A 14,723-nucleotide genomic window follows, 5' to 3' on the forward strand; every position below is an offset into this window, starting at 1 on the left:
TTAGAACTAATGATGACTTTAGCAAGTGTTGTAGACTACAAAAAATGGCTGGATTTCTTTGCTGCTTCTCTCAACAAGAGGTGGAGTCTATTTCTCCGCTTCTTAAATATGGGCTGGCCTTGTGATCTCCATTGTCAAAACAATACAGAAGAATCAATATTGTGTGATTTCTGAAGGCGTTTTTGCATGCTTCAGCTTTTGTGCCTGGAATCCTGCCACCTCATGAACAACCCAGGGGCTAACCTGCTGGAGGATGAGAGAGCACATAGAGGAGAATCAAAACACTCTGATCAGTCAGTTCCCAGCTGATTAACAGCCAGCAGCAGATATGTAAGCGAGCCCTACCCAAGACTGGCCAAGGGTGACTCAGAGCAGCAGAACCACTCAGCTGAGCCCAGCCCAAATTGCCAACCTACAGAATTGTGAGATAAATAAATTGCTGTTTTAATCCACTAATATATGGGTTCTTTGTTATGCAGCAAATGCTAGCTGATGCAGGAAAGCTCTGAAAACAAGGTTAATATAGAAAAATATGTAAAAATCCTAAAACGTACACACAAAAATTTAAAATACAGTATGTTCAATGCCGTAAAAATTACCAAGTACCCTCTGGCTTTACAGGCTTCAAGAAAGCAAGAAGCCAGGGACAGAGGACAGGAAGGAGAGAGGGAAAAAGGAAGGAAGGGAAAGACAAAAGGAAAACTAAAAAAAATTGATCAAATAAAACAAAAAAAGTCTGGCTGATGGCATAGGAAAGTTACCCAGGCAATCAGAATTTGAGGAACCAGGATGCTGAAGAGAAAAGGAAATGACTGAATTGAGTGGAGTGTTTTTGCTGCTTTTTCTTTGAGGCACTGGCCAGTTTTTAAATGCAAAGGAAGGCTGAGTAACAGAGCAGAGCATGGTTACTAAGTTACAGAGACATGGCTAAGGGGGCAGAAAAAAGCGGAGTTTAGGACTATTAAGCAGCCAGGACTTGAGAGGAAAAGATTATAAAGAGAAAGGAGGTACAGAAAAGCTAGCCCAAAGATCTGAGCCAGTTTCACCACAAACCGCTCAATGATCCATGAGCAGCTTGGTTTGAGAGGCAGACAAACAGTGCAAAGGGGATGTTAATATATTGAAAAGCTAAGCATAGCTCTCATCAGTATCAAGTGTCAGGGAGAAACAAACAGTTCCCATTATGGTGGTGAAGTAATAGAAAATAACCCAGGCTCTCATTTGAAGCCCCCAAGAGGCTTTATTCTACAAGTAAGGTCAAACCAGAAATAGAGACCAGGCCTTACAAAGACTAAAACCCAGACTCAAATCAGATTAACTCCTTATATTTTGCTGATATACTACTATTCTATTTGTCTGCCATAAGTTAACGAAAAGCTCTGGAGAATAATTGTCAGCTAAAGCTGCTAAAATTTTTAATACACAATTTCTAGCATTCAACTAAAAATATCTAGACTGAAACAAAAAGAGAAATGGGGTGGAAAAATACAGAAAACAGTGAAGAGAAATATGGACTGTAAAACAGTGTAACATAGGTGTAATTACAGTTCTAGAAAAGAAGACAGCAGAAATTGAGGCAGAAGAAAAATTTGAAGCTAATGTTCATGAACTTTCCAAAAGTAATTCAAGCTGCTGATTCAGGAAACAATACAAATGAGAAGAAGAAAACCACACCTTGCCAGATGCTAGTAAAAATCACTGAACACCATGACCAGAAGAAATCTTAAAACCAACCAGAGGGAAAACAAAGGCATATTATCTTCAAAGAAGCAAAAATAAAATTGGCAACTGTCTTCTTAACAGAAATTATGTAAGTCAGAAGGCAATAAAATAATATTTCACAGTTCCAAAACAAAGAAAGAAAAAGCCTAGAGTTCGATATGTGCTAAAAAATCTTTCAAATTGAAGGTGCAGTAAAGATATTTCCAGAAAAAAAAACTGAGAAGATTTGTCACAACAGGTCCACAATCAAAGAAATACAGGCAAGGAGTTTTTCAGGCACCTAGAAGGATCCCCAGATACAGAAAGAAAAATGTGGGGAGGCCTGAAGGGTAATGGAAAAGGAGAAGGTGTGAGAAAATAAAAACAAATATTTATTTTATTAAACAATGAAAATAATGACTTCTAGGATTTAAAATAGATGAAACTGCAAAAGGCAAGTGGGAATAAATGGAGTTAAAGTGTTCTAAGGCATTTATATTTTCTAGGATTTGGTAAAAACCACTAATCAATATTAGATATTAATAAGTCATGAATGCTTAGTGTAATACACAAGATAAAAAATGCATAGCTAATAAGTCAATGGAGAAGAAATTTGAATAATAATAATTAGTTGATGTGTCCAAGGGAGGAAAAGAAGAAAAAACAGTATGCATAATGGTGGATCCACAAGACAAACAGGTGCCTGAGTTATCAAATTGTAAATTAAAGCATCTGCACTTCTCTTTATGATCCCCAGTGATTTCCCCATGCAGTGAGGATACAACCCTCCCTCTCTGATCTCACCTATTTTCACTTCCCTACTTTCTGATGCTTTAGGCTCCATGGCTTCTCTGATCCTTGAATATATCCAACTTTCTCTCCTCTCGGGGCCCTTGCACTCCCTCTTTCTTCTGCTTAGATGACACTCTTCCCATATAGTTCCAAGATTGGCTGGGCTCGAATATTACCTACCCTAGATGGCCTCCCATGACCACTACTCTAGGTTAACCATTTAGCTATCTACCCTAGGCTATCACACCACCCTTGTTTTTGTTTTTATCGTTTCTGCATTGATTCTACGTGAATTTATCTTGGTTGTTCATGTATTTACTTCATTATGTTTTTTTCTACTCTACCATAACATAAGCTCTATAGAAACAAGGACTTTGTTTCTGTTCTCCATCTATTCCCAGCATAAAAAACAGTTCAGGGAACATGGTGTGCGTTAAGCTAATATTGTTGGATGAATGAATGAAACGTCTATTAAATGGCTAACGCATCCTAGACTGTCTTAAAATTATATAAGTTCCCCAAACACCAGAAGTTCCTCTCTCGGGGCTGGCCCCGTGGCCGAGTGGTTACGTTCGCGCGCTCCGCTCCAGGCGGCCCAGTGTTTCCTTGGTTCGAATCCTGGGCACGGACATGGCACTACTCATCAAACCACGCTGAGGCAGTGTGCCGCATGCCACAACTAGAAGGATCCACAACAAAGAATATGCAACTATGTACCGGGGGGCTTTGGGGAGAAAAAGGAAAAAATAAAATCTTTAAAAAAAAAAAAGTTCCTCTCTCTACGTTTCTTTGTATTGATCAGAAGACTTCTAAGATTTGTGTTTGAGTCTAAGTACCACATCTTAAGAGGGCTTTGGAAATCTTGAATTTGGGTTTTATCTTAAGTGCAACGGGAGAAATATACAAACTTCAAATACTTAGAATTATCTTCAAGAAGATAGAATAGACAGTTTTCTCCAGAGAACACAGCTTTGAGTAAGTGAAGGTGCAGGGGAAACTCTGCTTTTTTCCTGGAAGCAGAAAGGTCACTGATCCTTGAGATGGTTGAGGCTTATGCCAGCTAGTCACTATTAGGGATCTTGTACACAGCATTTCTGCATAAGTAGGAAGTTGGACCAAAAGAGCTTTAAATCTCTTTTAACATTTTTTTCTATGTTACAGTAATATATGATGGTCTTTGCAGTTAAGGTTATACAGAGTAAATACCACTCATAATAATACTTTCCTTAATCATAAAGGGTCATGGTATTTGTCCACTATTTTGCTTTCTTTCTAACTTTTTTAAGTGTCTAGTTTCTCCTATCTATTTAATAGCTGAAGGGTTTTTTTTTCTTTTTTTGCTGAGGAAAATTTGCCCTGAGATAACACCTGTGCCAATCTTCCTCTATTTTGTGTGTGAGTCACTGCCACAGCATGGCCACTGACAAGTGGTGTAGGGCCACACCCAGGAACATAACTCAGGCCATCGAAACAGAGTGCACTGGACCTAGCCACTAGACCACAGGGCCAGCCCCCAAATATCTGAAGTATTTTGATAGGAGGCTTTCCAGACTGTGTGGCCCTATTTTTCTGCTTCTGTGGCTGCTCCTCCATTGTACAGCTGCCCACATGCCTGTTTCCAGTCTCTAGCAAGGACGTTTTTAAATGAGTCAGAGTGGTCATCTAATTTTGGATAAATCAAATGCTTATTTTATTTCATACCAAAAGGATTAAAAAATGATAGTTGATTAGTGGCCTGCTCCATTCTTCCTGTCCATGGGGGTGGGATAAGGAGGTTTCCTTGGCACTGAGGATATTTTGAGCATCAGTTTTCTTAAGTAAATGTTATCATCCTTATCTGAAGACTGCTAAAGTGCTATCATAAAATTTATCCTTTTTTTTTTATAAAGAAGATTGGCCCTGAGCTAACATCTGTTGCCAATCTTCCTCTTATTGCTTCAGGAAGATTGTTGCTGAGCTAATATCTGTGCCAATCTTCCTCTATTTTGTATTTGGGATGCAGCCAGAGCATGGCTTGATGAATAGTGTGTAGGTCCACACCCAGGGTTCCGAACCGTGAACCCCAGGCTGCCGAAGTGGAGCACGCAAACTTAATCACTATGCCACCGTCTGGCCCCCAAATTTATCTTTTTTGTTGTTTCCTTGTCCTATAGCCAATCAGCGAGGAGATGGTGTAAAAGTACGGGAATAATACAAGCAGACACCTAGGGTGTCATGAGGGTGAACGTGCTGCCTTTTGTGAAACCGAATCAGAAAGTTGGGTCTTTCTAGTCTAGGACCTTTTGTTTTCCCATCCCTTTTTCTGTGATCCACTTTTACAGTCCAAAGTCAAGTTTTCATGACATCTTATATGTGCTGATGTATTTTGGTTTTTCTCTAACTATTCTCAAGTCTCCAGAGTTTCTCCTAGTCAGTTAACCTTAAATACTGTGTTGGTATAATCTAACATATGCCTCTAGATGGGTCACTCCCCAGCTCAAAACTTTCTGCCTCCTATTTCCAGAGGCATGAAGTCCAGACCTCCAGCCAGACGTTCCAGGCCTTTCACAGTCAGATCACAATTCACTATTCATGCCTTATCTGGGCTAATCCTTGTCAAATTACAGGCTTCCTCAAATCCCAGCCCTGGCTTTTGCTTACTCTAGTTCCCTTTTATCTGCATCTGTAAATCTTCTCCATATTGAAAGGAACAGGAGAATACACAAGGGTGACGGTTAGGATAGATTTCCTGCAAATGGAAGAAAATTAAAATTAGGGTGGCTTGGGAGTGATGGGAGTTTTAGGGTAAAGATACTAGGAGGAGATTTGGATAAATTTCAGAGAAATATGTTTTTCATATTTAGCCTAGTATAAAAGCATAAGGAATAGATTTCTGAATTTAATTGCCCACATACAGATGTTCGTAATCGTTGTTGATTCAGGTTTAACTGAACAATGCAAAAGTTTTCATATAATCATAGCACATAAGACAGAAAAGCAGGGCTCTGCATGGTTCCCAGCTCCTCACTGGGACATGGGATGTGCTTATTACTTATCGATTTGAACTGTTTTTTGGTAGGGGATATCAATCATAATCCAAAACTGTTCCATCCGTCCCAGCACTTCATCCCAGGCAATTCTTTTGTCTTGTTTCAAAAACATCGCGAGGCAGGCCCCGGGGAGGCCGGGTTGCTCCGTCTCTCAGTCTCATTTCACACACAGTGCAACAGAGCAGCGATAGGTCTCTGCTTCCCATTATCTTTTTTCATCTTATTACAAGTTGTGGTGAGTGACTAATCAGGAATGTGAAACTACAAACAATCTTGTATTTTGTCATTGCTGTAAATATTCAAAACTTAAAAAAAAGGCCTAAGCAGAATAACAGTATTGGGAGAGCCCTTCGCACAGATACACACAGACTCTCACACGAACACAACTTGATGAGCCAGAAAGGATAGAAATGGCAACCTCCAATGAGACGTTCTCTTTTAAAAGACTACTCATTTTTAGAGATTTCTAAGGCAAATGCTAGTGTCTTTTTTCCTCTACCTCCTCTTGGCTACTTAAGCATTTGATAGTAGAGAGAAGAGGCTGAGTCATCCTCAGAATAATTCTCAATCCCAAACTTCCCTGAATCCACCCCGATTGGCATTCTGCCGGTTAATGTGGAAACAAAAAGTAAATAAAGGGGAAAACTAGCCCTTCTTTTAACTCCCCCTTTTCACTTAAATATAGTCAATCAACTCTGTTGTATTTCAGTTTATCTGTGGCAAATCTTACCTTAACGATGTTTTAACCTGTATGTAAAGAACCAAAGTAATGAAATACTTTTCTATTCTTCCCTGTCCCCTATCTAAAGAGAGAGACAAACTTGCTTTGTCTTAACTTAGTGCTCTGTTGGTATCTAAAACAATCCTTCCCTCTAACAGAAGAGAAATTTGGGAGGAAATTTAATTTTTTCAGAGCTCTTCAGTAGGATATTTACTGAGTGAATTTTTACATTTAATTTAATTTTAAATTGAAATTGCATTTAATATTGTTAATTCCATGAATGTCTGTAGATTTCCCTTCAATTTCACACACATTTACTGAATAGCTACCTTGCTTCAAGCACAGCACTAGACACAAAGGAGCCAAAGGTGAATAAGTCACATGCCTGCCCTTAAGGAGCTCACAACTGTGTTTGGGAAACAAACATGTATAGGAAGAAATCTTCGTTCCATGCTGTGAAGAGTGTAATAGATTTATGTATGAGGTGATGGGAAAGTTATAATGGAAACTCTGCTTGAGTGGCGGAGGGAAGGAGAAGCCTTCATAAAAAAGAGGACATGAGCCCAGTCTTGAAAGAGTTTTAGGAGTTTGAGAGGAAGATGTTCCAGGGAAAAGGAAACTGCGTAAGTTCAACATCCTATAATCAGTTCCCAATGAGTTCAGCGTAGAATTTAGAATTGAAAGCTGGTATGAAGCATCCTGTGTGTCCCTCCGAAAGGTTTGCACTTTATGTTGGCAATAGGGAAGCTTTCATGGATGTTAATCAGAAGTACTATGAACAGGTTTGTGTTTGAGAAGATAATTTTGGGGTGGCTTCAGAATGGAATAGTTTAGGGCCGGCCTGAAAGTCTGGGTAACAAAGTGGAAAATATTGCAAAATTCCATGGGAGAGATGATAGAGGCCATAACAAATGCAGTAACAATGGAGATGAAGAGGTAGACACAGACAGGGGCACAATTAGGAATCAGAAGCAGCAGTATCACATGTGAGATGAGCAGTGGAAAGGAGAGAGAGCTCTAGGGCAACTCACAGGTTTTCTAGATGACGTGTACATCATTTTAAAAAGCATTAGCAGCATCATTGATAATATTTACCAGGGGCTTACTCTGTTCCAGACACTATGCCAAGCACTTCCTTTCATATTGTATAACGATCTTATAAGACAGACACTATTATTATTATCCCAATACTAGAAAATAAATGAAGTTTTAACTACCTTGGGGAGATTATTGAAATATGACTGTAATCCTGGTAACCTTAGAACTAGAGTCATTCTTTTCAATAAATTTTGAAGTTTGTTATTTATTTTCTCCATATCCACATGAGGCAGGGGTCAGATATTGAATCCACGTTATTTTAATAAACAAGGAAACTGACCAATCTGGAAAAAAATGCTGGTAGCTCAGGAATGAAACTCTAGGTCTCATCATTCCTGTGCTGGAGAGCTTTTCTGGCTCTCTTAGAATGACTACTTTAGGGAAGATATTGTCTCCAGTTTGTATTTCACAAATCGCATTTCTGCAGAAGAGATTCTAGGCAAAAATATATACAAGTTCAAGCTCTTGGTTTCAAGTGAAAGAAATTACAGGACACCAAGGTGTCTTACAGAACTCAAGGACAGGAATGCAGTAAATGGCAGGAACAACTGCACCCAGGAATTCCAAACGTATCAGCACAGCCTGTTTCTTCTCATCTACTTGAATCTTCTCTCTTTCTCTCTCTGCACACTGGCTTTTGTCAATGTAAGACTTTATTTTCTCTCAGGGCATTAAATTTTTTTTGCATATAAATAACAAATCATAGACAAAAAATATCATGGAGTTTTCCTAAATTAATATTCTGTTTATTAAAATAAAAAATTCTAAAATTTAGTTTTCCTTAATCCCTTAACTTTATTTTTTAAATATATCATAAAATTCTATCTATCAGTTCAGTAAAATTTAACAATCACTTTCAAGTTGGTCTTTGACCAATTGGTCATAAACTTTCTGGCATGAGAACCTTTAAGATTTACTCTCGTAGCAACTTTTTCTTTTTGCTGTTTGAGTAACAGATTGCAGAACTCACTAAACAACCAGGCTTCTTACAGATTAGGTAATATAATTGCATTTAACACTTAGCATTTGTAAGGTTAACATTTGTTACCTGATATGACCTGATCATACAAGTGAAATTTTCCCAGGTACTTCCTCAGGTGTTTAAACTACTGTAGTAAAGCTAATAAATTAAATTTATAAATATGGCAAATCTGAAGTTTTCTCAAGCATCTCAATAGTCTGTACAATCTTAGAAAAAGTCTCTGTGGTTTTTCAATGTAGATCACAAGTTCAAGTCAATTATTCAATTACAATTTTAAGTAGGAACCAAAAACCTCAACTGCGAGATTGTCCAATAAGTGCAATGTTGTAGGCAGCCTCCAAGATGGGCCCCCGTGATCCTCACCTCCTGGTGTTCTTATTACACTCTCTTATGTAATACCCTCCCATTGGAGGGCTGGTATTTAGTGACTTCCAGTGAATGGAATGTGTGAGAAGGGATGCTGTGTTACTTCCAAGATTAAGTTACGAAAAGACTGACTTCTGTCTTTGGCAACCTCTCTTCTTCTCTTAATTGCTTGCTCTGATGTAGCCAGATGCCATGTTGTGAGCTTCCCCATGGAGAAGCCACGTGGCAAGGAACTGAGGGAGGGCTTCAGGTAACAGCCACTGAGGAGTTGGGGTACTCAGTTCAACAAACCATGAGGAACTGAATCTTGCCAACACCAGGTAAAGGAAGTTAGAAGCACATCCTCCTCCAAGTTGAGCCTTCAGATCAAAGTGCAGCCTCAGATGACACCTTGATTGCAGCCTTGAAGAGACTTTAAGGCAGAGGCATTCAGCAAAGCTGTGCCTTGATTCCTGATCTATAGAAACTGTGAGGTAATAAATGTTTGTTGCTTTGAGCCACTAAGTTTTGGAGTCATTTGTTATAAATATGTTATTAGGGTTCTCCAGAAAAACAGAACCAATAGGCTGTGTGTATGTTTATGTGTGTGCATGTGTGTGTGTGTGCACGTGTCCAGGTATACGGAGAGAAAGAGAGAAAGTGGGGCTAGCTAGTCCAAAATCTGCAGGGCAGACTGACAGGCTGAAAATTCCATCGAGAGTTGATGTTGCAGCCTTGAGTCCAAAGGCAGTCTGGTGGACAGTGGGGTGCTGGGGATGGCAGAATTTCTTCCTCTTAGGGCAACCTCAGTCTTTTCTCTTACGGCCTTCAACTGCTTGAATGAGGCCCATCTACTTTATGGAGCATGTAATCTGCTTTACTGAAAATCTACTGATTTAAATGTTAGTCACATCTAAAAAATACCTTTATAGAGACATCTGGACTGGTGTTTGACCAAACAAATGGACACCATAGCCTAGCCAAGTTGCACATGAAATCAACCATCATAACATCAATAGATGACTAACGTTTATATATTAAAATTATAAATATTTTATCACCAAATATAAAGACATCATTCTTAATACCAAAGTATTAATTTGAGGTACTTAACTATCTCTATATTTAATTTTAAACCTCTTCAAAGAGACACTTTTGTTATTCAAAGAAGAACTGATATTGCTATCTCAGTATGCTCCAGTTGCTATTGACCTATGATTTGGGGACAGGAAGAAAGACCTGAAATAGCAGACACACAAATTGATACCACTCCTGCCACTGATATCAAGGTTCAAGACATTCCTTTATCTAATATTTCCATCTGACTCGAATAAATGGAATTCTGCCACCTGAGCCTTCAGCTAACTTTTTTCACCACTTAATTGAATTTCTTTTTTATGTTTCTTTTTAGATTTAAGTAACATCTATTGGAGCTTGCATATTTTTCGTGACTTTGACTCAAATATCACCCTAGTGACTGCATCCTGGCTTCTCCTATCCACAGAGTAGAAAACACAGCCACTAATTGCTCTCAGACTTCTACCTGTATTCCTACATTCCTGCCATACTAAAGGATACTGACTTCCATTTCATAGTTTTCACTTCTAAAACTCTTATAAGGATTCCAGTTGATCCAGTCCATATACGGTGTCTGTCTCTGGACAGGATAGTGACAGGAGAGAGGAATTATAGAGAAGGTCCTAGAGCACCCATGAGAATGAGGGGTGCTGGGTGGACAATCCCATAGATTTCTAATACATAGCCATTAAAAGTCATGGAATTAGATTTACGTTGTTTTAACTTAAGTTGATGAACAGAAAAGATTTGAATTTTTAGTTCTGACAATGGAAAATCTCATAGTAGTACTCTTCCCAACTCCGTACCCTATTGGCCCTTTTCCTCAAGGGCCGCTCTTAGGCTCGTATCCACATCTTCTCCACACAATGTCTCATCCATGCCTGCCCTTTTGGGGTAGCAAGTAGAGCTCCACATCTATTCTTTGTTTTCAAGACTAGAACTTTGCAACATGTAGGCGAAAAAATACACAGCAAGGCCAGAAAGGTAAGGACCAACCATTTCACATTCCAGGCTTGACACGATTTAATTTGCATATTAATAGAATATTTTTGCATGTAAGCTGTATTAAGCACTCTAAAAGTAACTTGTTGGGACAAGGTCTAAAAGCCAATAAAGAATGTTCCTACAGACAAGAATTCTAGGCACTAGAGGAAATTAAAGAGATGTTTTTGAATACAGAGACTCTAGTGGCAACAAGGTTGGGGGTTGGAACATGTCTGCTATAGGCCCATTTGTCAATACCAGAAAATAGCAGAAAAATAGCTATTTGCTGCTTTCTGCCACCTGGGTTGTCCTTAAGTATTAGAACAAGATGATGTGAGAGTGAAAAAATTGAAGACATTTTCTTTTATCATTTCCCTTCATTTATTTAAAAGAAAACCACTGTAATGAAGAAGGAACTATAATAAGAACATCAAATTAAAATGTCTAATTATTGATTGTTAGAAGACATAGTGTCAATAGAATCAAGAAGAAAGATGAGAATAGAGGAAATTGATTCCTAGATAACTCTTTATGCACTGAATTGATTCTTTCCTCAGAATTCTATTTTTATAAATTGGATATTCATACATTCCCTGTCTTCAGTCTCATGATGGGCACTGTAAATCTTACACCAACCCATATAGAATTCCTAACTTTCGCTGGCTGTCATCTTGGTCCTTTTCCTCTTAAATTAATTGTATGTGGCATCTCAGAACTTCTCCACATGGCTGGAGGCTAGAAGTACCATTTCATTATATAGTACTTAGGATCTCGCACATGGTTAAGTACATATACCCAGTTCTAAGAAATGAGTAAAGATTTGCTTGCCATAGAGTAGAAAGGAACTTTCCTTGTCAAACTAGATATGAGTCACATTCAATTTTCCTGTTTGGCAGACAATGAATTCTGTACTTCTGTTTTCCTGTACATTTTTCAAAGATTGAAAGAATAGACTCCACATAAAGGAACTTGGTGAATAATATTTGGTTGCATACTTAGGATTTATTCCACTTTTACTAACTGAACTCAGATTTTCCTTTGGAAACACCCCTCCCGCTTTGTACTATAGTCATGAACTGTGGATGTATTGATTCCATCCCCACTCCAAGCTATATTATTTTTCCCCACTTAAAACAAAGATTGGTTCAGTAGGGGCTTTCACACAAGCCCAGATTAATCAGTATTTGGTTTCTTCCTGGCCACAGTGACTGCCTCAATCACAGTAAATCTCAGTACTTTTGTTAAATGATTATAGAAAGTGACAATCTCTCTCCCCTTGTGTATGAATCAAGTACCATGTTGCCCTGGTTGTTATTGGCAGCCATTTTGTGAATATGATAGAAGCCAAGCTGAGCATGAAGCCAGAATACAGAGGAGGACACAGTGAAAAGAATTTCAGAAAACTAAGAGACCACCTTAGTCAAAACATGACTGAACTTCTCAGATATGTGAGCCAATACATCTGGTTTATTATTTATGCTAATTTGGGTTAAAGGTCTGTTACTTATAACCGAAAACATCCTTACCATATAGAAAGCATCTGGGAAGGTGGACTTACCCAGGGAATGAATACTAGAATATAGTGAAGGTTAAGTTAATCACTACTATGCATTTCACTCACTGTAACATTTCACGGATTCAAGAATATCAGATGGAAAAAACTGACAGTTAATCAGGAGCAAGCACTCTTTTGCTATTGTATATATGTAGTCATTGATTCAAGTGTTTCCTATAAATGTTGGATGCTAACTTTGAAAGTTTTATTAGAAAATTACACCCAGAAAGCAGAGTGATTCATTTAGGGGTTGCTTAGTCTAAAATTTTCTCTCTACTAACCAGCTGATCTATTATATAAAATATCCAACGTTAGTCATTCTTTCAAGATAAGACTTTAAAAGATCTTAGTATTCAAAATCATAATCTTAGATGAGCAAAGTAGGAGCAGTTATTTATCATTAAACAACCTGGCAGGAATTAATTTACCAGATCAGCTCCAGTAGAGATAATAACCCTCAGGAAATGGAATACAGATTTTGTTAGGTGGAGGAAGGGCATGGAAGCAAGAGTTCTAGACCATGATAATAACCTACAGAAGAGGGTAGGTCTGAGTGGAGACCAGATCACAAGGACAGGTGGGGTGAGGAAAGAGAAGAAAAGTGACAAAGATTATTTGAAAAACTAACCTCACATGCTTTAATTGCCTCCAGAGCCAGTCTATATAGAGAATGTTGATAAATTATATCCTAAGGTTGGGGCTGCTTACGTGAATATGAATCCTGACACCAACAATTGGCAAAGTAATAAGAACATGTCCTAGAACTAGAAGAGGGTTCAAGCCAGAAACTGTTACAAACAAACTGAATAGATGCCACATTTTAAACCTTAGTTTTGCCTTCCTGCTCCTTTTCCCCACTTCTCTCACTCCACCAGATCCTGCCAGTCAATGATTTTCTTGGCAATTTGTCCTTTCAAGATATTTGCATGATTCCTCTGCTGTACTTTCCATCCAAACTGGAAGGGAACCAGCTTTGTGAGAACCTTCTACTTGTCTCACTGGAAAAAAGCAATGATTAACTACTAGAATTGCATCCAGACATAACTGAAGCTGGTTCAGCTCTTATTTAATAAACTCTGCTTTTCCAAAAGAAATTGGGTCCTTCTTTTTCCTTCCATCCTGGTATCTACATATAACATCTTTAACTGCCTTTTTTCTAACATATCAATTAAAAGATTATTTAATTTGAGGGAGGTGTCCAAATATTTATGGAGTAGCTTGAAAAAAAATCTCTATAAAATCACTTTGGGAAAAATATGTTTTTCTTTCTACAGAAAAAAAACCCTTAAATATATGTTTTAATTTCTTTCTAACCAAAGAAAGAAGGAGAGATAGAAACATATTATATTAAGGTATGAAACTGTCACTTGACCACTTGGTATTGAGTTAATATTTTAGAAAAAATTATAATATTAAAAATCTCTTTGGTGTGTAAAATTACAATATTAAGAAAAACTCACGCTGTGTACAAAATTTTTGAAGTGAAAAATCCTGCTCTATATATCTCGTTTATGATTTGCTTAAAGGAAAAAAGAGCACCATTCAAGCCTCGTTTGAACCATGATATCAGTTTACCAGTAGATTAATGTCACATCCTCCTATTTTTGAGATTCTGACCTTTTACTTTTATTTCGTTTAATCAGGAAATATTTAAAATTATACTGTTTAAACTTCTAGGTTTCACATTAGCTCATTTGCCAGCAGCCTGTCCTCCTCCACATGGGTTCTGGCAGAAATAGAGTAAGCCTGGTAGAATATCAAAGTTTATCAAGCCACAGGATCTACAAAGTCTTAATTTTCTTCACTATCCCCCATCCCACATACCCACTCCCACCCTAGAAATTAGTAATGCAATCCAGAAAGCAACCTTGGAGTTACTAAATCACATAGAGTGTAGCAGAAAATCCTAGACTCAGAAGAAAGATCAATTTAAATTGTTTATAAATCTCTAACGAAACATTTGTAAGTATGATATCAAAAAATTAAAATTTAGAAATTCTGCTTGCACACCATTCTCTCTATGGCCCCCATGACCAATTGATAATTTTACTCCTCTCTTATAGCCAAAGAATCTGAATCCAATTTTCAGAAAATACATGAAGTACTTATCAGAAAGAATTTGAAAGAATGGCATAAAGCAAACTCAGGAACTTATTTTTCATTTCCCTCTGGAAATCTCTACCTCAAAGACAGAGGCTTTAATTGTCTAAATTAATGCCTTAAATGACAGCCTTAGAATATGGCATTTGCTAAAATCTTAAAGAAGTAAATTCTTAAACATGACTTGCAACTTTCAGTGTACTGGCATATTTCCAAGAGGAAAACGAAACAAAACTACAAAAGCCACAAGATTCCGTATGGAAAAAATACAGAATATATTTACAATTTTTAAAACAAACGTTTTCAACATTAAAGGGTCCACCAAAATTTATCATTCCT

This window comes from Equus przewalskii, chromosome 2, assembly GCF_037783145.1.
Source record: "Equus przewalskii isolate Varuska chromosome 2, EquPr2, whole genome shotgun sequence".
Taxonomy (NCBI): Eukaryota; Metazoa; Chordata; class Mammalia; order Perissodactyla; family Equidae; genus Equus; species Equus przewalskii.